The sequence below is a fragment of the Vipera ursinii genome, assembly GCF_947247035.1.
Source record: "Vipera ursinii genome assembly, chromosome: 7".
NCBI classification, from domain to species: domain Eukaryota; kingdom Metazoa; phylum Chordata; class Lepidosauria; order Squamata; family Viperidae; genus Vipera; species Vipera ursinii.
Genome location: NC_139521.1, coordinates 57,227,997 through 57,248,154, shown reverse-complemented (window position 1 = coordinate 57,248,154; position 20,158 = coordinate 57,227,997). Strand labels below are relative to the sequence as shown.

Genomic DNA, 20,158 nt, shown 5'->3' with positions numbered 1-20,158 from the left:
TAATTATCTTTCTAATTATAAAATATATGCAGTGGCCTGAATTGTCCTAGGAAATTGCAAACCATGTTAAGTTGAAGGTTTTTATGAATAAGGATGTCTTAGTGGATGGTAGCCCTGGCCAGCCTTGCCTGCAACTGGAAGCTAAGGAGGGTTACACCTGATTAATACTTGGAAGGGAGACCTTGTGGGATTCATTGGGCTCTAGATCAGGCTGGGAATTTTTTTAAAAAAATAAACCCGCTACTATATTATTGCCAAGAAATTTGTATGGATCTGTTCCTGAAGTCACCAGGATTCAAGCTGTTTCTGAAGCATATGTGATTTTAAAAACACAGAATAGAAGAAATTCTGCATCTCATAGCAACCACTTTTTGAAAAATCTATAGGCACATAACACATTACTACAGGACACATTGTCATTATTGTTAGGACTGCTTCTAGGCAGTGAAAGCTTATACTTTCCTACTTATGTCAGTCAAAAAAGTAAACTCCACAGAATACATTAAAGCTTTCTCCTAGAAATATGAAGTTGTATAGTCTGGAACAGGGGTCTTCAAACTTGGCCCTTTTATGACTTGTGGACAGGCACACTGGTTGAGAAATTCTGGGAGTTGAAGTCCACAAGTCATAAAAGGGCCAAGTTTGAAGACCCCTGGTCTGGAACAACTTTCGTGGATTTGACATTTTTAACCCACCATGTCCAAAGGTTAGTTGAAGAATAGGCAGTGTGGTGCTCCCTCTCCAGAAATTTTCATCTTTGCAAAGGATTGTTTGACTGTGCAAAATGGGAGGGACACCATGTTTTCTACCACTGTTTTCCATCCTTACAGAATAATACATAACATACTATCTATTGTAATTGTATATGGCATTACTTGTAATCTTCTGTAGCAAAGCATTAATAGCACACCTTAGAAAAATATATTCAGAAAAAAGTCTGGTGCATTCCCAGATAGGCAATTGTGAGATTGTGCTGTAAATCTATTTAAATCTCAAAAGAGCACTCATCAACAATTTATAAAATAATAGTTATTCCTAGTTACAATGTGCATCTCTATTACTTTGTTTCGATACAAAGTTATCAATTGTTATAGTCGAAAGATTTCTATAACATACCACTGTTCTGCTTAGGTTTGATAGACAATAGAAACAAACCGTAGAAACATTCTAATATAAAATATTGAAACATTTTGTGGACCATTTCGACCGAAATCTATTATTTCATTTTCTTTATCTCCTTAAAGTTGTCATCAACTCTACGTTACTGCTAAGAAATTGTTAATATCAACTTGCAGTTCTAGACAAGGACCGCCGGCAACAGGAACCCCAAACTTACGTCGCTTTTTTTTTTTTAACCCTATACCAGTTTTGCCAGCTTGTCAAGTCTCTGCACCGACTTGGACTTTCTGCCCAACGAAAGACAATAGTTAAATCTCGATTTCCTCCCCCCCCCCACCCCACTCCGCGCCCCATCTATTTTGTCGGGTTTTATAATATTCAATTCGCCAGAAAGTATTCGTGCTAGATTTTCGATTAAAAAAAAAACTGGTTTGGAAAGAAAGTTGGGCGAAGGAGAATAATGCTTTCCGTGCAAGGGTAGTGGAAGCGGGGGGGAGAGGGAGGGGAACGCAGAGAGCTTAGGGAAGTGGCACAAAAGGACGCGTGTGCCATTCGACCGGCGCAACTAATTCACAAGGAGTTACTCTAAGCCAGGGGTCTTCAAACTTGGCCCTTTTATGACTTGTGGACTTCAACTCCCAGAATTCCTCAGCCAGCAAAGCTGGCTGAGGAATTCTGGGAGTTGAAGTCCACAAGTCATAAAAGGGCCAAGTTTGAAGACCCCTGCGTCTAAGCGAGACCTCGTCGACTTTGGGGAAGTTCCGAGGCAACCTTTGAAAGAGACACACCCCCCCCCCGAGTTCTCCCGGAGACTCTCTCCACCAATGAGCTCCGACTATGGAAATCGATGGGCGGGGCTTGCGAATGGGATGACGCTGGGCAGCGAGCCATTGTGGAAGCTTCCTTCTGCTTAAAGGGAGCGAGGATGCGTGTGTGTGTGTGTGTGTGTGTGTCCCCCCCCCCGCGCTCCGCACCCCTCCCGCCCACCAGGAAACAACATCTGTTAGGAATGACAGCTCCTTGTTTGGAGCCCTTTGTTTTGCAAGTGTCTCCCGCCGCTGGAGCTCCAGCCAGCACTCGTTTTAGGAGACCGGTTCTCCTCTCCTTGGCGTTTTCCCCCCTTTCCAAGCTATTTCTCCGCCCTAAAGTTTGCAAAGTCCGCAGCTTGGCGGACTTTGCAACCTTCGCCCCCCCCCCCCCCCAATACTAGAGAGTCTACTGTGCAGCCTGGACGGGACAAGTTTGTGAAATAATTCCCACCCACCCACCCCCATAAAAAAGATTTTCCGGGAAGTAGTTCTTTGGCTTTCCCTGGGTAGGCTCAGCAGAAGGGGCTCTTCCCCGCCCCCACAAGGAGACAGTTGCGGGGGTCGGCCTCTCGCCCGCCCCGGAGCCGGCAGAAGCGGCGGCTCGTCCCCTTCCACCTCTCCCCGGCGGGTCTGGGAACTCGTTCGCATGGCAGTCACGTCCGGCAGTGGGAGCGTCGCTGGGGCTTCATCGAGTGATGAGAGAACAGACGTCAAAACGGCCTTATGAATATTGATGCGGAGGCAAGGCTGCTTTCGTAAAGGAGCAGAAGGAAGCAAGATGGCTGCCCTTTAGGATTGGATCGAAGGCAGGCAAGATTGCTTTGGCTGGAGTCGACGAGGCGGAGGGACTGCCGAAGGAGGTCAGAGCCCTTCTCACGTTCTCTCTCTCTCTCTTCTCTCTCTTCTCTCTTCTCTCTCTCTCATTCACCCTGCCTTCTCCAGCCTCTCCCTTCCCTGCGTTATCTGTCGAGCTTTGTGGCAATGACTTACAAGACAGTTTTGGGGGAAAAAATGGGGGAAGCTCCCCACTCAACTCTCCAAGCCTTGCAGTACTAAGTACAAAGGTGGGAGGGGGGGCGAGGAGAGAAGAGAAAATTGCAGGTGTCAAATAGGAACAGGGCTGTCAAGTAGGATTTTTAAAGCGAAGGTTTGAAAGAGGTTCCTCGCTCGCTCGCTCGCTCGCGCGTTTCTCTTCCCCTGTTTTCTGTACGCGCCGCCGTCGCCTTGAGAACTTTTGCTACTGAGCTCTGCTCCGCAACCGTGGAGGGGTGGCTGGTTATTTCCGTCCGTTTCTAGGGAAGTCACTCTTGTCATTTTAAGAAAGTTCTTCGTTTTATTTAAGTTGCGCTTCTCCTTTTTTTTTGGGAGGGGGGGTTTGCCTTCTTTCCCTTCCTCCGCCCTTTAAATATATGTTTCTCGTTCACACACGTGCGGACTTCTCCATCTCTTTGGCTTTATTCTGGAAAGCGTCTCCTAAGAGGGGCGTGTGGGAGCACTTTGGACGGTAGCTTAAAAAAAAAAACCCGGGGAAATCAATGGCTGGGCTAGCTGGACAAAACTTTTCAGAATTTTATCTTTTTTTTTTTCTGAAGTGGCGGGTGTGCGATCTTTCAGCAGAAAGCAAACTCTAGAGAAGTCTCTTGAGCGTTATGGTTGCTGGGCCAGAAAGCGAGATAGCTGGGCGATTTTATTATTATTATTATTATTATTATTATTATTATTATTATTATTATTATTATTATTATTATTATTATTATTATTATTATTATTGTTTATACGAAGGTTTCTCCTGCCTTTGTATTTTTCATGACTGCACCTTCATTTTGGTTTACCGGTGAGTGACAAGCAGACACAAAGACAGGCGCAGTGCAAGGGGAGGGGGGGAGGTGGCCGAAGGGGAGAAAAGAGGGAGATTTGTGGAGTTTTGAGGACTAGAAGGTCAGCGCGCCTGAGGAAACTGAGGTGCCATCCTTGAAGAGAAGAAGAGAATTGGAAACATAAGGTCTCCCCCCCTCCATTTAACAGTATCGTCTCCATGATCTATATATTATGGCTTTACTATTTTGTCATAATAACTGCTGGCCTGTTTCCATGTGGCGTCCAGAAAAACGCAGAAACACGCGTCCCTCAGAAATGACTGCCTCGTGACAACCTCGATTATAAATAATATTGGCGAGGAAGGTTCCATTCAGATGCAGAATGTTTCGCTTTAGCACGAAAAAGAATCCCAAGCCACCTTTACCTCTTCAAGTGATACTTTGGACCTGTAATGGAAGCCTTTTATAACATTGTTTCAATCGAGCTAAGTTTTTCCCCAAAGCTAATTTATGTGCGTGTCAGCTTTGTCAAGAGAAAAAAACGTGGAATCAGCTCTCTCTCTCATGGGTACAGTATTCTTTTTGTGGCTGTTGGTGGGAGTTGGAGATAAGGAAGGAAGGGAACTGAACCGAGGCTTACAGACGCATCCACTCTTAATGATCTCATTTTGAGTGTTTCCTCCCTCCCTTTCCACAGTGAGCATTTATTTGCAGATGCAAAATCTGATAGCACAACATGGCAAGTGATGTAAGATAGAGATTTGTTTCACATTTTTTAAAACGAAGAGAAGTCTCTCTGTGTTAGAGAAAGGCAGGGCTGTTGTTTGTCAGCTAATGGGGCCATTGCATTTGCATTTTAATGGCCAGCTAAGATTGGAAAGGGGTGGGAAGACAGAATAGTAGTAGCTTGTAAATTCAGTGGCTTAATTGAATGTGTATTTTGTGATGGCACGTTCAGTGAAGAAGAGGACATCACAGGGCTTATTTGTCAAACAAATTCAGCAGATAGATGTTAATGATGACGGATCACAAAAGGTCTGTTATAGGGCTAATAAAAAGGCAAAGGAATTCACGTTACCTGTTGAAAGTCACCTTTCTCAGTTTGGCCATCCTTCTTGAAGTTGACAAGCTGCCGACTTTTTAGAGTACACCCTTGAATGGCTGAGATAAAACTCATTGGACTGTTTCAGTTACAGTATGCTGGCAATTATTCTGTGAATTTAAGAATTAGCATTCTCCCTTCTTTCTCAAAAACAGCAATATAAGTTGCTAGATTTATTTGAATTATATAAATTATAGATAGGTTTCAATTTTGAAGAAAGCTGTTTATGGTCCCTTGGTACACTGAACTTCTCTATCAATGACTGAATTGATCACAATGCTGTTAAATGTATATCAAGCTTCTTTGAAACTTAGGTATTAAAATCTTCAAATATTTGGATATTGAATGCTTCTGTCCACGCACTGCCTTTTTTTAGTTAGAAAAAGGAATTGATTGAAGATCATACTTGAACTCAGTATACACAATGATCCTGTGCATTACAATACAGTCCATGTCCTCAGTTACTGTTGTAGATTTCACATGCATGGCTGCATAGAGATATGTCTGGATATTAATACATGTAAAATAATTACTTCCAGCTCACTGTTTTCTTCGTTAACCTGAAATTAAACTGACAGGAACCTGTGTCCAATCCTGGGGTTCAGTCAGAACATGCTCATCAATTCTTAGTTGCTTTTTCATGCTTATTTCCTCCCAAGCTTCCTCTACATGTTCCTCATGTTTCTTTCGAGGTTTAGTGCAATTGGTTGTTGTTCTCTGTTGATTGACAGATTAGAAGAGTCTCTGTTTGGAATCTTAAGAGAATGTTATTTTTTCTTAGTTTGGATTTAATTTTTTTATTGCCTCTCCACCAAAACTAATACTTGATGGCACCTTTCCCTCAAACACTTCTAGTTTTTAATTAGCGCCTGCACAATTTTTGTGACTATCTACATGGCCCTTGGCTGTAAAGAAATAAACAGATGTTCTCCATCTGAAATGGTTGAGTCCAGTGTTCTTGAAGTCCTAAAGAATACACCAATATACAATTAGTGTATACAGTACATATCAATGTAAGAAATTTAAATATTTCCTTCTTATCACAGAATACCATTGAAAGCTTTTCTTTAATAGGAAAAGGCTTTATCATGGTATGAAACATGTTATAGAGTTTTTTGAGGATATTTAATTTATTTTATATTTTACACACACACACACACACACATGTACGTGTGTTGGGGGAAGAAAGGAATATACTACTTTTTTGAAGAATGTTAATTTTTTTTACTAGGTAGGTTAAAAATAGTGATTTTTTCACCCACTAAGCATAAGATAACTGCACTGTTCTTGTTCCAGAACAATATGAAACTATTGCTTTGATGTTCTGGCTCATGAAGCCAAAAATGTTGCACTTCATGAACTATTATTATAAGCAATAATTTTGTCATTGGTTAACATAATGATTTAAGTTGCAGTCAGTGAATCTTTCTTTTCGATCTTTAACTATCCTGAAGCTGACACCATCCAAATTTATTGGGAAAATGACATTCAGAATATCTATACAACATGGCTAGGAAGGTTTTGGCAAATGAATGTGCTTTGGGCTTCCTGCTATTATTCACTCACTCACTCACTCACTTTATAGCCCACATATTGTTCAGCAATTTTCCTTCCATTTTCTTCACACCAACAACAATTCTATGACATAGTCCAGGGGTAGGCAACCTTGGCTCTTTTATGACTCGTGGACTTCCACTCCCAGAATTCCTGACCCAGCTGGTGCAGAAATTCTGGGAGTTGAAGTCCACGAGTCATAAAAGAGCCAAGGCTGCCTACCCCTGACCTAGTCCAAATGGGAGTTACTGGCCCAAAGTTATGCAGTGAGCTGCAGGGAGACGGATCTTCCCAGTTCTTGTACAACACCTTAACTCCTACACTGTAGTAGCTTTATTGTTGGTGTCAAAACATTTTTACCACTAAGATTCCATTGAAAACAAAAAATTCACAGTTATGTGTATTTTATTGAATAAAATGAATACTTCGAACTGTACAAACTGTACAACTTGATTAAAGTTTATCTTTACTATATAATTAGCCTCTAATTTATGACCACAATCATCTTCTACTTTATGATTATCGAGACTTCATGAAGCTGCTTTATTCAGAATTACTTTTGAAAGTCTGAATAATTGTTTTCTTGGCAGTAAATACCACAGAAGAAATGTAAACTTAATAGGTTGCCCGTTTGAAATTCAAACAGGCATAAAAAGTTTTTAAAGTTAATGTTCGCAAAAAGTTTTATACTATATATTATTCTTATTTTAAGGATAATTTTTATATTACAACCATATTCATAATTCAGCAGGAACAGCTTTGCAACCTTATTCTTTTACAAACAAATCTCTATATGTAATTAATGGATTTGTTGACTGGCTTGTTCCTTATGGTTTGGCTATTATTTAAATATACTACTTTCCTCAAACTCTTAAAAATAACCCAACAACAGAAAGCTCATAAAGATAACAAACCATATATGTTTTATAGTTGTAGTGATCTTGCTGTCTTGGACAGATGAGCTTAAGCTCTATCAAGTTTTTTTTTGAATAATATCCATTATGTCCATGAAAATGCCAATCCCAGCAAGACCCATAGAGATTATTGATATTTATTTCATGTATATTTTATTCTTCTGCTAAAATTTTATGTTCAAGTGTGTTACTTTCTTAACCTTCATGTTACATCCAAATGTGCAACACACAAGTGAGAATCAGCCCTGGAATTAGAAAATTATATTACTTCATGAAAGTAAGTATATTGAAGAGTTGTGGTGACACAGTGGTTAGAATGCAGTATTGCAGGCTAATTCTTCCTCCACTACCAGGAGTTTGATCCTGAACGTCTCAAGGTTGACTCAGCCCTCCATTCCTCCAACGTCGGTAAAATGAGGACCCAGATTGTTGGGGGTATAAAGCTGCTTAAGAGAGTGCTGTAAATCACTATGAAGTGGTATATAAGTCAAAGTGCTTTTGCTATACCAACTGCTATATTATCACTACCATTACATATATATCATTATATTGAGCAATATAACACTACTTATTAAATCTTGTTGAAAATAAATATGACAAAATGCTGTAAACTGCTCAAAAGTAACTGACAAATAGTCTTTGCCTATCAAAAATTAGTAGTTATGTTTTTGTGAGTGAAGATAGTCTAGATTTACTATATCTGTAATTACTTTGGATGACCTCACTCGGCTGCTATAGCTTCAGAAATTTTTCCCCTAGGATTTCCATTGTTATAGGATAGCTTTCTCACTTTAATATGGGTTATTACTGGCCAACTCTGTATATTTGCATAATCATAGAAAAGGTCATGGAGGCCCTGAAGGCCATCCCTCTGGTTAATTCAAAAATTCCAATTAAAGCTTCACAATGGATGGCTGTACGACTTTAAATGCACCCAATGAAATGAATGCTTCTTTTCCAGGTGGCATGTTCAGCTGTCTGACTTTTATGGTATTAGGAAGGTTTTCATCACATCTAAGTGTAATTTGATTTCCTGTATAATTCTTTATTCCATGTCCTCCAGTCTGGGATAATAGAGAATAATTTATGACCATCTGTGTATCTCCTTAATACAGACATGCCAAACACAAGGCTCGTCGGTCGGATTCGGCCCACCATGTGATTCCGTCTGGCCTGGGGACCTGCTCTGGAAACAGCGAAGGACTGGCCCATGGTACCTTGGCCTGGCCCAGGCTGACCGGTGCCAGCCATCAAAGCCAGAAGATGCTCAGCTTTAGATCCACGGAGCAGCCCTGGAACTAGCGATAGGCAGCCCCATCCTATCCCCTGGCCATGCATGCCAGAGACTGTGAGCAGGTGGAGTCTGTCATCCCTGCTGGCTGTCTTACCCCACAGGCTGACTTCACCCAGGACGTCAACGTTGGTCGTCTCCTGTGCTCACACCCAGGGGACAGGGCCAAGGCAGTGGGGCAGCTCCTTGCTGATTCCAGGGCTGCCCCATGGATCTAAGGCTGAGCACGTTCTGGCTTTGATGGACGCAACCAGGTTGTAGATCAGTGCCACACACCCCCTCTCCCACCAGCACCTCCATGGCCCACTCGCTGACTTAGCCTCGTAGCCATGAGGCTTCCCTTTCACCGGGACCAGCCCCGCCCATGTGGGATAGTGATGGCCAGTGGCAGCATGGACACCGGCAGTGCTGGCAACCTCTCCTCCTCCCATCACCCTTTCCTGAGCGCGGAGGAAGGAAAGAGATGAGAAGGAGAAGGGAGGGAGGGAGGGAGGAAAGAAGGGAAGAAGGAAGGGAGCCACCATTTTGACAGTTTTGCTATACTGTTGTCTGTATAAACAGTATAAACTGAACCTGGTTTGTTCTCAGTCTTTTAAGTGGCCACAGACTACTAGCAAAAGTGGCATTTGATCACGATGTAGGTTTCCCCTTTTCCATTTGAGCATCCAAGAAGGGACAGGAAAAGAGAAAGTGAAAGAGGAATGACAAAGAAAAATAAGGAAAGAGGGGGAAAGAGCAAAGAAGGAAAAAGAAGGAAAGAGGGGAAGAAAGAAAAAGGAAAGGAGTATGAAGAGGGAAGGAAAAAGAAGAAAAAGGGAAAAGGAAGGAAGGAAGGAAGGAAGGAAGGAAGGAAGGAAGGAAGGAAGGAAGGAAAATTATAATGAGAGGGAGGAAGGGTCTGAGGGAAGTTCTGCCTTAGCACTTGGCCACAAGCAGCCCTGCTGCCCTTTCGCCATCCCCTTGTCTCCTCCTGACCTCTCATTGTGGTCTCCCATCCTATCGCTGAGGATGGTTTGGTTACAAAGCTTGGTCTTCTTGCAGGGAGAGGGAGTGGGCCTCCCTCTGACCCACACATTTTGCCCTCCCGCACACACCATGAGCAACTTGGCCAAGGAGAGCAAGCCAATCAGCAGCAGGCTCGAGGAGAAGGTAAGCGCAGCCAGGTGCCCCCTTGGAAAAGGCTGGACTAGGCGCTTGCCCTCCACTGCCCAGGGTTCTGGGCATCCTGCATCTCTGGGGGTCCTCTGCAAGGCCTGAGAGGGACAGCAAGGCTCCTCTGGTGGACAAGGGTATAGTACTCACCCTGGTCTTGTCTTCCTCGACTGAAGACGATCCCCCCACCCCGGCCTGGGCCACCATAGGTCCCTCCCAACATGAGAAATGTTGAGTTGGTCACGCACACTCCAGCCACGCCCACCCCCACTATGCCCACCCCGGCCACGCCCACCCTGGCCCCCAAGGTCCACCACAACCCTGATGAAACCCTCAGTGAAATCGAGTTTGACACCCCTGCTTTAATGTATTTGAATAGTGCAATCATATCTCTATTCTGTGTTCCCTTCTTGGTCTTTTAAAGACTTTTGAGTCATTTTTAGTTTCAAAAAGACTTGATAACCATCTAAGAAACATGAGGCTATGGTCACAAATTAATTTGTCTAACAAGATAAAATTATTGATTTATTTCTGTTTCCTGATTGCTGCAAAGGCATTTTGCCAATTCTTAGTGCTGTGACATCATTCAAAAAGGCAATTTGCTAGATATGCTGGTTCTGAAACGCAGTGGGATGCATTATGAATCATAAAAAATTGACTGCAGTCTGAATCAGAAATGCAGTAATCATATGACTAGAGAGAAACTAAAAGGATTTTTACATATGTATATCTAGTTATTAAGACTTGCAGGTAACAGCAAATATACAGTATTTTACTTGACCTGTAGAAACTTAGTTAAGAATTTATTTTTAAATGGTCCTGATATTACTGATTCTATATTGTGTATTGTACAGAATTGAAAAGTCTCTTCTCTGCATTGGAGCTGAGATGCTATTTTCCACTTCCAGAACTTAGCTGCGTGAATGATAAGCACCAACATCTGTCAGTCCTGATCTATATTAGTTACTAAGAATTTGAAATATTGAAGAGGAGCTATCCATTTATACACTAATGAACCTATGAAGTGTGACTTTAGGCAAACTATTTTCTAGATTCTCCTATTATACAGAAAGCTACTTGATAAGGAATTATATTGTTAGGAATATCCAGTATACAGTAGTATTAGATGGCTAAGGTAGATATTATCTACCGCTGATGGATAGGGATTTATAAACAAGAGACTATCCTATCCTGGCATGCCATGATACAACTTGCAAAGTTCTGCAAAAACAGAACTTTCTATTATACGAGGGCAATTTGCAGATACAGAATTTTTATTATACACTACAGAAAACTTTATTATACCCTATTAGAAAACTACAATATTCCAATTACTTTTCAACATAATCACCATTCAAGGTTTGAAATTCCTTAGTAGTACTTACTTGGCACCAAATCTGGGCTGGGGGGGGGTTTGATCAAAAACATCCCAATGGAACTGCTTCAAAAGTTCTTGAGTGCATCTAGTGATGTGTCATGAACCAACCCCACACCAGAAGTCAGCATGCCCCAATGCTTGTTATGGATGGCTCATCTGAGTTTTCGTAACGTTTCACAGTAGACTTCTGAATTGATGGTCGAACCAGGCTCCATGAGCTTCACTTGCAGTACTCCTTTGGCTTCTTCATATTTGGCAGGATTTTCTATGGCACCACTTCTGGTGTGTTGGTTCATGTTAATGCCCGCACACCGCTAGACACACCCAAGAACTTTTGAAGCAGTTTCATTGGGATGTTTTTGATCATACACACACACCATAGCCCAGATTTGGCACCAAGTGACTACTACTAAGGAATTTCAAACCTTGTAAGATGTTACGACAAGTGCTTCAATTTGAATGGCAATTATGTCAAAAAGTAATGGAATATTGTAGTTTGCTAATGTGCATAATAAAAATTCTGTATCTGTGAGTGTCATTGATAACCAAACAGGTTTATTTTCGAATTGCCCTCATACTTTGAGTTTCTTCATTATTATACACTTTTGTTCAAGTAATCTAAACAGTTTTCCTTTAGGTTATCTCATTGAAGTAAGCCTGTAGTATCTGGACAGTTGTGAAATAACTGAGTTTGTATGACATAGAGAATATGGACTATAGAACTTGATAGTCAGTGGATCTTGTGCACATCTTTATAGAATCACAAGGCTGATGGACTCATTTAGAATACTTAGTATATATCTTGCTGCCCAAGTTCGAATGAATCTCCATTAGAAGGAAATTAAGTCTTGCTTTTCAACAGATGGTGGCCTGAAAAGCCTTAATAAATTGATTAGGTGTCTTGACAGAGTGTAGACCTTTTGTGTATCTATATTATGATTATTGTCAGTAATAATACAGCAGTAATGTATATTATACAGTGCTTTGCCATTGGTGTAATTACAAAACAAGGTAAATTGTTTTGTTCATTTGCCTGAGGTATTTAAGGAAACTATAGTGTATCCCAATTGGCAGAGATATTTAGGTCTAATACAGTATATTAGAGAGTAAGCTGCCAAGCAGGCTGCAAAATTTGGATGAAAGGCATTGTGGCTATAGCCATATATAATAATACTCTTGAATGTATTCTTTTATCCCATATTGATAGCTTTCAATCTCTTTCTGATTGAATTTTGAAGACTTTAGTGTGAACTGTGAGCAGAAAACATTGAACTTTTATTTTTCAATAACATTAAATAATGGTTAATAATATACAGAGGTTTGGATAGAAGTGGTAGATTAGTAATCATCCTATTTCCATGCCTGTATTTTCCATGCTTTAAAGATAACTCCAAAAACAGAACCCATTGAAAATATGTGTGGTCAATGCTTCAGTTGAACTGGAACATGGAAAATATACAGGGAGCATTTATGGGAAATAAATACAAATCATTTGTTATAGGAGCCCTTCTCCAGAGTCCTGAACCTGAAAACACCTGAGGGTAGAAAAGTAGGAATCTTCAAACATTTAGTTTCACAGAAGTGAAGAGAATACAGGTTAACCCTCAAATTACAGCCATTCATTTAGCTACCAAAGTTTCAATGACACTGAAAAAGTGACTTATGACTTTCACACTTTACAACCGTTGCAGGAACCCCATGGTCACATGATCAAGGTTTGGGCACTTGGCAACTGGCATGCGTTTATGACAATTACACTGTCCCGGAGCCATGTGATCACAATTTGTAACCTTCCCAGCCAGCTCCCAACAAGCAAAGCCAATGGGGAGAGCCAGATTTGCTTAATGACCACATGATTCACTGAACAGCTGCAGTGATTAATTTAGCTGTGGTAAAAGTAGATTGCAAAATGAGACAAAAATTGCCTTGCTTAACAACAGAAATTTGGGCCTCATTGTGGTTGAAAGTCGAGGACTATCTGTAAGGAATAATGGCTTTAAACAAAAAAAAAATCTCCATTATGAATTATCCCAATTCATAATGAAATTAGTTGAAAGCAAATATTCCCAAATAAATATAAACTCTACAGCTGAATCTGAATATTCTTTAGTGTGTTCAAGTTCTACTGTAAACATCTTTTGGAACAACTCGGTGCTTGGAAAAATAAAACTTTATTCTTATTTTAGTTATCAGGGAGTAGGATCTGTTGAATTCAACTACTAATTACCCTGCCCGTGTCTTATGCCTGACTCACAGGAGAGAGGTTTTAGTCTCACTACATTCAAAGTTTTGCTATCATTGTTACATATGTACACAGTGTAATTAATGTGTGTACACAAAAACACATTTTATTTAATAAAACATCAGCAAAGAAGAAAGTAAAATGTTAACCAAAATCATCTGTATAAGAGTTTCTCACACATATATGTATGTACTGCACATAAAATTTTATGCAACAATTTAAATAAAGTCAGACTTTATTTCATTATAATTCCCATATATAATCTATGGTAATAAACAACATGTACATAAATTGTACATAAAGTAACATTAAAGTAGGTCTTCAATCCACAGAGTATGGCCCATAAATTTATCTTTCCACCACCGAAGGACTAATCTTTTGGTAAAGATTACATTTCTATTATCCATTAATAAATAATAAACTCTCAAAATAAATTCCAGGCTTTTTGTTTCAACTGATAATTTTAACCCCCACCCTCTCAAAGCACAGGTAACCCTTGCAACTTTTTGCTTACCTTTTTTATCTATTTTGGCATTAAATATATTTGCATTGTAGTCTGCCTTCATGTAACCCATTTAGTAATCATTGAAGATCAGTACTCAGTTTGGTCTTCTTTCAGAGTGAGGACAGCAAAACTAGTATTGAAAATGTTTCTTGTGCTTCCAGAATTCAAATACCTTCCAGGACTGACCTTTCTGTAAAAATTGTAAGATGTATTGCCTCTGTTCTACTATGGACTGAATTTTGCCCTATTCAGCATTTCTTCAGATCCAGACAGAGTAAAGACACCACGTGGACTTTGCGCACATGGCTACACTGTTTACAAACACCCTCCCAGAATCCTCAAAAGCTGTTGTGTAATAGCCAAGCAGGCGCAACATATCACTAGTTAACAGCATTAGTCTGCAGTAGTGTACAATTTCTAGTGTGTTGTTCGCTACTGCCCACAATCAACATTTATTTAATGCAGGCTGGATGATATACAGTATATTCTAGGAGGGTGGGGGATGGGGAAGTTGCCTTCCTTTAAAACAAAAACTTGTTCTGGTGATACTCGGCTGTGTAGCATACAGTAAGGTCATCTGTGGTGAGCCAAAAATAGAAGCGTCACTACTTGACACAGAACTGGGCAGTGCAAGCTAGAGACCGTGTGACATAGTGAGTAAATATTTGTTTTAGCTTGCCAAAAGGGCTAATAAAAAGCCTGCAATTACAAACACATGTAAGTCAGGATAAGTAAATTCTGGATTGGGGAATTGTAAAAAGTATGGCACAATCCAATTGGCATATGTTAGCCAGAGCTGCAATATATTTGAATGCTATAAATAAAAGAAACAATGGATATTGGAAAGCAGGAATGTAATCTGTCTTATTAAAAGCCTGTATTGTTGTTGTTGTTGTTGTTGTTGTTGTTGTTATTATTATTATTATTATTATTATTATTATTATTATTATTATTTTGGGATTCTCTTTAGCTAGAATGTTTAGTGTGTATAAGCCAGTGAGATGGACAGGATAGTACCAATTTAAAGTTATTAAAGCAGTCAGTGCTTTCTCCTATTTAAACAGCAAGCCACAAATAATAATACTTTTGAACCAACTTGCCATATATATTTTATGTGGCAGGCCCAGAGAACTATTAGTACCGGCCATCATGCAAGCACATAAATATATTTAATTCTCAAAAATCCTCCTTCCTTCAGTGGGACTTGATTTTGAAACTATGCCAAGAGTAATAGTTTTAATTGTTCTTTAAAGTATTTATTAAAACAAACATAGGTATGCAATATCTTATTACATTTTCTGCACTTTAAGTAACTTTATTGAATGACCACTGTTTAAAAATATCCCTTTTAATTTATTATACTCTGTTATCATAACACATGATCACTGCTGGTCTGTGAGTGAGATGGAGTGAGAGTCCTTGACTTGGCTTGATATGAAGGCTATAGATTTTCCTTGTTCCAGATTTAAATAGTCTAAATCAGGGGTCCCCAACCTCTGGGCCATGACTTATTACCAGACCATGGTCTATTTGCAACCAGGCTGTGTGAGCTATAGGCCGGCGCACATGCACACACGTGCAGCTCAGCTTGTGCAAGGGGGCAGCCCAGTTCCTCGTTCCCACTCCAGCCAGGTCACCAAGCTGCAAAGGTTGGGGACCGCTGGTGTAAATTACTCATGCTCAGTAGATTTAATTGAGAGAGAGAGGAGAAAGAGAAAGAGAATTTATAAGGATGCCCAATTCATATCACTGGGTAGCACACATATACAAGCATAAAAACAATATATTTTAAAAATTCATATAAAATAAAGGTAACAGTGCATAATCACATACTTATTCGCTCCTTGTTGTCTAAAAATTTAAGCTTATGACATTTCAAACTAATGGAATGAGACAAAGATAGATAGATAGACAGACAGACAGACAGATTTTACTAAACCATGGGTAGCCCTGTGGAACAGGTTGAAATAAAATAATCCTATGATAATCTCACTAATTTATTATAAGATAAATGGTGGATATGAAAACTTTAATGTTGAAAACACTTCCATTTAGTAAATAGAATACAAGAAAATAGAAAAGGTAATGTCTAATATTTGAGTTGTTTTAAAAATTAGGGTTCCTTTTGTTTCTGTATTTGTTAAAGAAATGTTGCCAGGTTTGTTTGCCATTCTAAAACATTTGTACTGATTATAATTGCTTTTTAAAGTTATTTTTTCCTTGAAAGGTGAGATTTAGCAATGGACCATTTGTATGTACAATAAACTGACTATAATTAGCTACATTGAAATTGAGCAGAAATAGTTAAAATGTTTTCTATATTATTTGCTAAATAAGGCTGAATGTTTTTCTTTGGATTAATCTTCTTTCTCTAAGTGCAAATTGTTTTAAAAAGCTAATTGTAATGGAAGAAAGCAGAGAACTTAGCCTTTCCTTGAACTTAGACACATTTTAGAATTAAAAATAAAGTTAATTGTTTTTAAGAAAAATTTTTGACAGCGTCTTATCAGCTATGACAAGAGAACTCGTTGACCTCAAATAGAACCTCACATTATTCTGTGGGACAAAGACAGCTTACTTATATGCATAAACCATGTCACGTCAGAGTACCTCCAGAGCTCCAGCTCCAGGTCATTTTGTCGTCTGACAACGTGGCCGCCGCACATGGCTATGTTTACAAACATGATCCCAGAATTCCTAAGGCTGGTTATGTAATAGCCAACAAGTACAGTATCAGGCTGGCCAAATGATCTGGATCGCAGATGTTGGTGTAGTCTCAGCAAAACTGTTGGACGAGAAAAAAAGCAGAGCCTGGGAAATTCCACATTAGATATACCTGAGCAGATAACGTTCCTTTTTGCAGCTATTTTCGATGTCATGAGCAAAAGCATCAGGAATATAGAATAAATGTAATGATGTATTCTCCGTATTGTACTGTAAGCTTTTGTGATTTAGAATATTTTATGAACATTTTCTCAAAAGATCTTCTTAGTTATTAAAATGTATTTGATATTTAAATTGTATTTTGGAAAGAAAGACTGGAAGAGCTGCTTGCAAATGCAAATATTTGCCCAAGCCACAAGCTATGTAAAGGACTTCATCTTCAACAGACTTGCTCTGCGTGCAGCATGCTGAATATTGTGCAGGATCATATGTAGTTATTAGAAGTCTCACTGGAAATCATGCAGTATTTACACAACCTGTGGTAATAATGAAACCAGTGAGTGTTAATCAATTCATTTGCCATATGTTAAGGTTCCATACATGCTGTGAAAAATCCTAAAAGTTTATTGTGAATGCCATGTTAATGATAAGAAAAGCTGGTCTCTTGTATTTATAGATATAGTCATAACAGATTTTTCTTTTCTTATAGCATATTAAAAACAACTTCTTGTCATAATACATTTATTTTTGTTTGCACTCCTGGAACCAGTTTTACATTTTCAGTGTTATTTTTGTGGCAACATAATTCATATTCTTTCCTGCCACTTCTAAATTGTAAAAGTAACATAAATTGTAAAAGTAAATATTAGAGATATTTTGTAGCTCATCACAGATGTAAACTTAAATGTAGTGTTTAAATTAATACTGATTTTCAAATATAAGTGTTAGCTATTATGGTATTAGATTAAAATTAATGCAGGGGGAAATGTAAATGACTAATGCGAATGTTGCCCAACATTATCATACCTTGAGTGAACAACAGTCATTGATGTTAATCAAATATGTACACTGAATATGACTGTGTGCATCCTTTAAAGAGCAAAAGCGATGTACATATACACTCATTCAGAAACCAAGGAGCAGCTTATGAAACAGCTGTGCATTCTTTTAAAAAGGCATGGCTGTTTTATTAATCTGAAGAAATGTTCTTTGTATAGACTTCTGCCCTTGGCAAAATACTTTTTTCAAAGGATTTGCACAGTGCTAATGTTGAACCCTTAATTACTCCAGCATCCATATAGTATCCCATATAAAGTGTGTGTAAAGCATTATTATATGATGTTTTGTAAGGAATGTGGTATACTTACCCATTACTTTAGAAGTTCTGAATATAGAATCTCATTGATACCATGAATGAATTTAATCATTATAGCTTAGCATTACAACTGACAGAGGAAGCTTCAAGTTGGATGTTTGTTCAAATGAATTCATAGTGTGTAGATGGTTTGCAGTTCTATTACATTGTTGTATCTCATTTTAGTTGCTTCAGAATATATATTGAAAGAAAATCAGCAACACATTTTACTCTTACTTTAAATGGAAGTATTAAAAAACAGAATAAAATGTTATGAGATAAAGTTGGCACCACCGTTATCAAAAGCTCATGAAATTGTATATTAAACCGGAAAAGTTCAAGGGCAAAATCTATGATAAATTCAGAACATGAAATATTCTTGTCATTTTCCATACATTTTAATAATATCTCTATCATATCTTTCATTTTCCCAGATTTGTTGTGTTCAGTGTCCTTAAATATATGCAAACTGTAGAGGTGAATCTCTGCTGATCCCATTAGATTATTTGCTAAAATAAGTTGACTGTTTCAACTGTTGTTTTATATGAATTAGGTAACCAATGGTATATGCACTGCTGACATCCCATGGTATTTATCTATTTTTAAATGCTATGAGCCCTGCTACAAAAGGCTATATTTTAAAGCATTAGTTCACTATCATAATCAAATAGTTTTGAAGATACAGTTGTAAAGTCCCTTAAGATTCAGGAATGATAAAGGCAAAATCATTTGCACAGAATTAAATGTTTGAAGGCTGTAATTGTGAACCTAGAAGTAAGCTTCACTGAGCTTAATGAGACTTATTTCTGGCTAGACATGTAATACTGGAAGTATTTACATCACTCTTCTGACCTCAAGAGCCTTTGAAGTAATGTACTATTTTAAAACAACATAGTTGCAACTTGGTAAATAGAAAACAAAACAATTACTATTTCAGTAAAAGCAAAATATTAAAATCCATCAACTGTACAGTAATATAGTGCAACTTTTTTACCCAATAAAATTCAGTGCAGATAGAGCTTATCTGTTATTCTTTTCAACTCCTGTAATAAAGGCAACCCTATAAAGCATACATTTAGAATAATTATGACCAAAAGTAACTAATATACAATTTATTGTTTTTTGAGGAATGGTATAATTTTCAAGGGCTTTATTTTTTGGTAGCATTAGAACATATTTGCAAGTTTTTCTATGCACTTGTGAAGTTAACAGATCTCACTCTAGGATATATCATGGATTCAATTCTTTTGTTTTCCTTGTGTGGCTATGTTAGTACATTTAGATTTCCAAGGAAGCAGTGTTTAAAATGATATTCAGCATTTCAACAATTTTATCAATCTTGATGAAGGTATAAGTTGTCTCTAAAGATCATAAAAAGATTTAAAAGTTATGCTATTTAGGGACCCGTCTAGGACCAGTTTTTTTACAAGCAGCAGATGCAAGGTGTCTGTTTTTATGTGTGTTTTATTGAGTCACTTGAAATTGAAAGTGGGGGTTTTAAATTTGAATATTTCTACATTGGAAAGAGATTCACTTTAAGTGTAAAAATAGACTGATAAGAAAAAGGTATTTCTATAAGTAGGCTTTTATTCAGTATCTGTGAGAAACTGTAAAGGATATACATTCTATACATGGTATCTTCTTCATTGTTTGAAAGTCTGAGTAGCAACCTAGTGCATCTATAATGAAATAATTGATTTTTCTGAGGATTCTGCCCCTTATATTAGTCTACCAGGAAACACTTCAGAAAATGTAAAGCAGGGCTGCTGTATCAGAGCTGACAGGGACCAAATTACAATAACTTGACATAGCAGTCTAACCCCTTGCTCCCATGTAGAAGTAATCCATATTTTTGGAAGTAGTTTTCTATTAGTAGTAATAATCTACTAAGTATAACAGTTAGGGGACTCAGGCAATATTCAGAGGGAAAAATACATCTTTTTAGATTTCCAAAAAGCAACTGCTGCGTGTCAGTTTAGATTTGTGTCCCAGAATAAATACAGATGCCGTCATGGGTTTGTCATCTAAACAGTAAAAAGGAAGAATGAATTCTTGTCCAGCAGGTTTAGCAAAACCACACCTTAAGCTTGAATGATCCATCCTTTTGCTGTAACAGAAGTGAGCTGCAGGTATTGAAGGATTATGTTTAGAAGCCAATTTTATACAACAATTTTCTTTCTGTAGAAAAGGTATCATTGAACAGATCTGAAGGCATTCTAGAAGGCTTCGGAGGATGGCTTTTCATACGTAGACTGCT

At 38.5% G+C, this 20,158-nt stretch overlaps 1 protein-coding gene across 1 annotated transcript in view; it reads left to right on the top strand.

The window, feature by feature from the left end:
* The first annotated feature begins 2,729 nt into the window (after positions 1-2,729).
* The window catches only part of TET2 (tet methylcytosine dioxygenase 2), an 83,723-nt gene continuing 66,294 nt past the window's right edge, over positions 2,730-20,158 (top strand). Inside the window, exon 1 of the mRNA XM_083367057.1 lies at positions 2,730-2,788. The gene's annotated coding sequence lies outside the window, so the exon portion shown is untranslated. The remainder of the gene's footprint in view (positions 2,789-20,158) is intronic.